The 6,267-nt window shown below is 36.2% G+C and overlaps 1 protein-coding gene across 1 annotated transcript in view; it reads left to right on the top strand.

The window, feature by feature from the left end:
- The first annotated feature begins 1,626 nt into the window (after positions 1-1,626).
- The window catches only part of LOC106095329 (basic-leucine zipper transcription factor A), a 33,017-nt gene continuing 28,376 nt past the window's right edge, over positions 1,627-6,267 (top strand). Inside the window, exon 1 of the mRNA XM_059361015.1 lies at positions 1,627-1,808. The gene's annotated coding sequence lies outside the window, so the exon portion shown is untranslated. The remainder of the gene's footprint in view (positions 1,809-6,267) is intronic.

Genomic DNA, 6,267 nt, shown 5'->3' with positions numbered 1-6,267 from the left:
AGTCTTTGTTCTAAATTTCGGCCAATTGGATAAAAATTGAGGCTTCTAAGGGCTCAAGAAGTCAAATCGGTGAATCGGTGACCCATTTTGAATCACCAACGATCTACATCAATAAGAAGTAGCTGTGCAAAATTTCGAGCGGCTAGCTTTACGCGTTCGACTGCTATCGTGATTTCGACAGATGAACTGACGATCCAGAATATATATACTTTATGGGGTTGCAGATGAATATTTCGTGGTGTTACAAACGGAATGACTAGGTTAATATATTCCCATCCTATGGTTGGTGGGTAAAAAAAACCAAGTAAAAGTGTGCAAAGTTCGGCCGGGCCGAATATTATATGGCCTCCACCATAGATCGCATTTGTCAAGTTCTTTGCCTAGAATCTCTCTGTAGGAAAACAAAGGGTAATGAATAAATATTGCGCACTCTAGAGGCTCAAAAAGTACAATCGGGAGATCGGTTTATATGGAAGCTTTATCAGGTTGTGAACTGATTTCAGTTGTTGGAAGCCATTACAGAACACCTCATACAATATTTCAGCCAAAACGGATAAGCATTGCGGCCTCTAGCTACTCAAGAAGTAAAGATTTAAGATCGGGTTGTATGACAGATATATCAGGGTATGAACCGAGTTAAACTATAGTTAGCGCAATGGTTGGAAGCTGTACCAAAACACTTTATGCGAAATTTGAGGCAAATCGTGTAAGAATTGCGCCGTCTAGAGGCTCAAGAAGTTAAGATCCAAGATAGGTTTATATGGCAGCTATATTAAAAAATGGACCGATATGGCCCATTTACAATCCTAACAGACCTACACTAATAGAAAGTATTTGTGCAAAATTTCAAGCGCCTAGCTTTATTCCTTCGAAAGTTAGCGTGCTTTCGACAGACGGACGGACATGACTAAATCGACTTGGAATGTCAAGACGATCAAGAATATATATACTTTGTTGGGTCTAAGATCAATATTTCGATGTGTTACAAACGGAATGACGAAATTAGTATACCCCCAACCTATGCGCTTATGCGCTTATGGCTATACTATTTAAATGTTATCGCAACTAATAGGGATCATATTTAAAAATACTTTTTTGCGTTTTCAGCGAAATATCTTCGTTCTGGAAATGAAATGCCCAGAGTAAATATGGCTAATTGGCAGAAATTCTATTGTGTCTGTCGCAAATTTTTCTTAAATTTACAAACTGATTTTAAAGCTTATTTATACATACGGCTCTGTCTATTTGCACACAAAAGTTAACTAACAGTTAAAGATTTTCTGAAGATTGTGAAGTAAAATATTTTAGCTTTGTATTAAAAAAATATTTTACAGTTTTTTCTTTTGTTTTTGTGAAGAGTAAAAATGAAGATTGCAAATTGAAATAATTTTATTTTGTGTTATAAAATATTTTTTTTTTGCTTTTGTGTAGAGTTCACTGATTTTTTTTTTAATTGTATCGTTAAGCCATTTGGCATTTTAGCTCTTCTCAATTAAATCAATACAAATTAGCACAGTGCGCATGCCGATCTGCGCACCACCACCAAATAAATGTTAATGCAACGCTCAAAGTCCTAGAAAATGTTCTTGGGTTCCATACAAAAAATGCTCAGTTGTTAAAAAGATATCGTCGCAGAAGGAACTAAAATTGAACGAAATCGGCAAGGACACTCAACTTTAACACTGGCCGACTGCATCCATTGATAATTGTGCATGGCATAGACAAGAAATGCAACAACAACACGTTCTGGCGTAGAATAACTTATTGGAGTTTTATCAACAACAAACACTGCCAGCCAGCTGCAAAACGTGAGTACAACGAGCATGTTTCAAGACCTTATTATTTGTGTAGGGATGTTGGTGGTTGAATTTTTAGGTGTAGGGAGGGTGGCTGGTTTCAATGAGAGCGAACATGCACAAAACCTAATGGCTATGCACAGTGGTTGTGAGGAAATAAATTAAGCAGCAACGTTTAATAAAGCTTTGTTCAGTGAGCACAACTTACTGCGTACACTCTTCAAATAAAAATATTATCTAATTAAATGTTTTGATAAATAGGTATCTGTCGAAAAAAAACAAATAGGTATTGCGCGAAACTTTGAAAATGATCTCCTTACGATATGTAGATAAAGATTTTTTATATAACTTTATTATTTTAGTGTCTACGTCAGATAATCGAGAGAATTTAGCGGGAAATCCTAAACATATTTCAAAACATGGCCATAAGAGTCCTAAAGACCTATTCAAAAGCAAAAAAATAATTTTTTAAATTGGTGTCTCCAATTGTTTTTCTACGGTGTGTATCAGCTGATTGGAAAAACTTTTGCAATACATTGCTTTCATTAAAAGCTCATTTGACTAGTTGAAGGTGTTAAATATATCAATAACCGTTGTTGTTAAGTTAGGCTGCACTCACCCAAATTTATTATTCAAAACAGCAAAAATGTTTTCTAAAACAACAGTTTTTGTCTGCTGAAAATGGGAAAGCAGACATTACTGCTGTTTCAGCAAACATAGGCTGGCTGTATTAGCAAACATTTCGGTCAGCTAAATCAGCAAACAATATCTGCTGTTTTAAGTACAAAAATCTGCTGAAAAAAATTGTAAGCTATTTTTTTATGTTTTTCTGTTACTTATTTTGATTACTTTAGACATTTTCTTTAGAAATTTTGTTGAAAGAGATTATTTTAATTTGTGGAATATTACTGTTAAGAAGCTACCTGATCCATCCATTGGTATACATTTTGAGATGTGGCTGAGCTCGCTCTTATTTTTTGTTATTGCTCTGCTAATGTGTACATGACTGGCATGGCCTTTTGGCCTTTTTTCTAAATTTAAAGAAAAATGATGATACAAAATAACATTCAGTGGTGATTACAGCCATCGCACAGATACACATACACATTTACATCTTCATAATTAAGCAGCAGTCATTTTTAGCAAACAACAGACTTTTCAGCAGTAAACCTGCAGCTCTGAAATTGCAAAACTACTGCTGTAATAGCAGAACAACTGCTACAATAGCAGCAAAATTAACTAATAATATTCAGCAGACATCATTTACTATTTTCAGCAAACTTTTTTCTACGAGTGTAGCAAATGCCTCAATTGTTGTTTAGATCTTAAAAAATGTTGAGTGGATTTATTCATATATTTAAAATTGTAAATTTAATGTCAGGAGACAGTGTTTGCTGATATCAGCAGACTAATTTTTCTGGGTGTATTAAATAATGCGCGTGCACCGAATTAAAGACGTCAAAATAAACAAGTAAAAGCTTACTTAGTTCGGCCGGGCCGAAGTCATACCATAACAACATGTGCAAAATTTCAACCAAATGGGATAAGAATTGCGTCTTCTAGAAGCCCAAGAGGACTAATCGGGATATCGGTTTATAAGGCGGCTATATCAGGTTATAGATTGATTTAGATCTTACACAGCACAATTGTTGGAAATAATATTGAGCTGAATTTTGCTCAGATCATATTGCTTCCATACGCCAAATTGGATCATATATGGATATAGCTGTCAAAGAGACTGATCTATCGATGTCTTAAGTCTTAAGCCCATACAATCCTCACTTTTTGTCCAATATCGCTTGAATTTAAAACAGTGAGTTGCACTAGGCTCCCTAATATTCAAACCAAATATGGTCCATATCGGACCATATCTAGATTATTTGTCATATAAACCGATCTGCGATTTAAAGTCTTAAGCCCATAACAGCCGCATATATTGTCCGAATTCGGTGAAAGTTGGAACAGTGGTCCCTGATTTACCCGATTTCGCTGGAATTTGGAACATTTAGTTTTCGATACCCGTGTTTAGGATGGTCAAGATTGGATCAAATTTGGATAATGATATGCCGATCTTTCGGTTAAGTAGGATCTTGAGCCTATAGAGGCGCATGTTTTACCCGATCTCGCTGAAATCGGGAACAGTAGGTTGTGTTAGACCCCTCGACAAACGTACAGAGTATAATCGAGATCTCCGAAGTCCGGATTTGACGCCACGGGCTCATAACAGCCTTTTTTATTACCCAACATTGATAAAAATTAGAATAACGGACTGATACCCCGAAATAAAACTTCTTAGGTTCACACATGTTAACGGATGAAATATATTTCCATGGTGGTGGATATCCAAAGGTCGTTTGTTTTTATTTCCGTGTAGCACAATGCATAAGCCAGGCCATACTCTCAGAGAAATTTGTTAGTAAAAACAGCAAATTGTTGCAGCAAACATTTTCTGCTGTTTTCAGATGGTAACAATTTTCGAAGGAGTAAAGCTTGAAATTTTGCACAAATACTTCTTGTTAGTACAAGTCCGTTAAGATTGTAAATGGACCAAAGCGGTCCGTGTTTTGGTATAGCTGCCATATAAACCGATCTCCGATCTTGACTTCTTGAGCTTCTAGAGGGCGCAGTTCATATCCGATTTGGCTGAAATTTTGTGCGTAGAGTTTTGTTTGTGACTTCCAACATCTGTATGATCTAAATCGCTTCATAACCTGATATAGCTGCCATATTAGCCGATCTGGGATCTTGAATTCTTGAGCCTCCAGAGTGCGCCATTATTATCCGATTTGGCTGAAATTTTGCATAAAGTGTTTCATTTACAAATTACCCAGTCAATCATCAATTTAATAAGCTGAGGCAAAATTGCCTAAGTGAGAAAACACTTTGGACATAACTTCGAAGAAAGCTGACGATAAAAACGATGAAAACGAAAATTTTAAAAATATTGCCAACCAGATATCAAATTCGAATTCCAACCAAAGAGAATTCTCTTCAGTCTAATTGTTTAAAAACTAAAATAGATATATAAATCGATCTTCCCATAAGAGATCAAAGCCACAAGCAAGTGAGCGAAGCCGAGGCCTTTTCTTCAGTGGCGGATGGTCCAAAGTGCCCAAGTGAGTATGCATTTTCGTAGATTAATCGTCCGGAATTTGCCGTTCAATTTCTCCATCAATAAAAAGCCCATAACTTCGTATTTTTCCATATATTCTGGTGAAAATGGCTGCGCAATTTGGAATATTAAGTACACTTGTGACATCTAAAGCCCACTTCAAATTTGGCTTAGATTAACATTGCCTCTATGTAATCCGATCCCCCTAAGTCTTGATTTTTGTCCAATTTAGCTGAAATGTGGTATGTGAAGTATGCTTATGATTTACCCCACAGAAAGGTCCATGAGTAAATATCCAGGGTTCAGCCTTGCCTAATTTTGGGCTTTTGTATTTGTCTCTAATTATATTCAGAATTTACTTTGTGCGTAAAAGGGCATAGGGAAAATGAGGACAAGTTTCATATTCTAGTTTCAAATACCTTTCACTTCAGTTTGCTGTTTAATTATGCAGGGGAAGTTAGAAAAAAAATAAAATACAAATATAAATGTGTGTCTCAGTGGATATTTATAATCAGCACTGAATGTATAGATTCCATAATCTTTTTTTTTTTATTAAGATGCCAAAGACCTTGCCAGTCATGTACACATTAGAACAACAATAAAAACAAGTAAAAAGGCGTTAAGTTCAGCCGGGCCGGACTTTGGATACCCACCACCTGGAGTATATATATTTAAAGCACCTTTCATCAAAATCCGGTGACAATTGCATACCTTATGTCCCTTGGCAGTTATATCGAAATATGTTCCGATTTGGACCAAATACTAATAAGTAAAAGTCATTGTTCAATTGTGTATAAAAAAATATTGGTCTTTTTAGTAGATACAATATATCTAAAAATAAACCGACCTGAACCATGGATGTCGAAAAACCTTACATAAGTCACTGTGTCAAATTTCAGTTAAATCGGCTTTTTTGGGCCAAGACTTCAAATCGAGATATCGGTCTATATGGCAGCTATATTCAAAACTTGATCAATCTAGACCAAGTTGCAGAAATTTGTGGAGGGGCTTAACTTAACTCTCTGTGTCAAATTTCGGCAACATCGGATAATATATGCACCTTTTATGGGTCCAAAACATAAAATCGGACCGATCTGAGTAAAATTGAAGAAGGATGTCGAAGGGCCTAACACAACTCACTGTCCTTAACTTCAGCAAAATCGGATAATAAATGTGGCTTTTATGGGCCTAAGACCCTCAATCGGAGGATCGGTCCAAATCTGTCCATCCATGCCATATTGACAATGGATGTCGAGGGGCCTAACACAACTCACCGTCCCAAATTTCAGCAAAATCGGATAATAAATGTGGCTTTTATTGGCCTAAGACACTAAATCGGCGGATCGGTCTATATGGGGG

Source organism: Stomoxys calcitrans, chromosome 1 (genome assembly GCF_963082655.1).
Source record: "Stomoxys calcitrans chromosome 1, idStoCalc2.1, whole genome shotgun sequence".
NCBI classification, from domain to species: Eukaryota; Metazoa; Arthropoda; class Insecta; order Diptera; family Muscidae; genus Stomoxys; species Stomoxys calcitrans.
The sequence above is the reverse complement of the archived record's forward strand: the minus strand, read 5'-3'. Positions and strand labels throughout refer to the sequence as shown.